Source organism: Babylonia areolata, chromosome 27 (genome assembly GCF_041734735.1).
Source record: "Babylonia areolata isolate BAREFJ2019XMU chromosome 27, ASM4173473v1, whole genome shotgun sequence".
NCBI classification, from domain to species: Eukaryota; Metazoa; Mollusca; class Gastropoda; order Neogastropoda; family Buccinidae; genus Babylonia; species Babylonia areolata.
This window is the reverse complement of record NC_134902.1, coordinates 38,405,641-38,405,877: the sequence shown is the minus strand read 5'-3', so window position 1 is coordinate 38,405,877 and position 237 is coordinate 38,405,641.

Genomic DNA, 237 nt, shown 5'->3' with positions numbered 1-237 from the left:
AAAAAACACTCCCGACGATGCGTCCTTCAAGCGGATGTCCTTCGATTGTGTGGTCCCAGTCTTCCCATCAAGTGAGCCCGTAGCGCTCTCAACCGTGGGCAGGATGGGTTTACAGCTCCAAGGGGGTGTCAAAGCATGCCGACTGATTCATGAATCCAATACGCTCACTTGATTTTGTATTTATATTTCTTTTTATCACATCAGATTTCTCTGTGTGAAATTCGGGCTGCTCTTCCC